Source organism: Nestor notabilis, unplaced genomic scaffold (assembly GCF_000696875.1).
Source record: "Nestor notabilis isolate BGI_N333 unplaced genomic scaffold, ASM69687v1 scaffold21204, whole genome shotgun sequence".
Classification (NCBI taxonomy): domain Eukaryota; kingdom Metazoa; phylum Chordata; class Aves; order Psittaciformes; family Psittacidae; genus Nestor; species Nestor notabilis.
In genome coordinates this window covers 67,740-68,131 of record NW_009927164.1, presented here as the reverse complement: position 1 = coordinate 68,131, position 392 = coordinate 67,740, and the positions used below count along the sequence as shown (strand labels likewise).

Below are 392 nucleotides of genomic sequence, written 5' to 3'. Positions count from 1 at the left end.
AGGAGGAGCTCTTTAGCTGTATGTTGGGTGCTGGCTCCTGATCCCGCTGCTTTCTGCTAGCGACAAACACGTGCGTGTGCACCTGCACACACGTGTACACACACACGTGCATGTACGTTCACACGTGCATGTACACACACATGCACGCGCACTTCCTTTCGCAGTATAAAGTCTTCTGCAGAGCTGTGTAAACGGTCAGATCCAGCGTTCTGAATCTTCCACTATACTTCCAGGGTTGTTCACGCCTATCTGTAGGATGCTTTCTGTAAGACACTCCCCATGCCATAGGTACTTGGCATGTGGGAAGGATAAAGCAAATATTGCTTCCCAGTTCACCAGCACAGCAGTAAATCCCAGCTAACCCTTAGCAACATGCAGAGCAGCAGCTCCTG

General features: G+C 50.5%; 1 protein-coding gene across 1 annotated transcript in view; it reads left to right on the top strand.

Annotated features, from left to right (window-relative positions):
- The window catches only part of KCNAB1 (potassium voltage-gated channel, shaker-related subfamily, beta member 1), a 67,760-nt gene that overhangs the window by 5,706 nt on the left and 61,662 nt on the right, over positions 1-392 (top strand). The gene's annotated exons all lie outside the window — the stretch shown is intronic.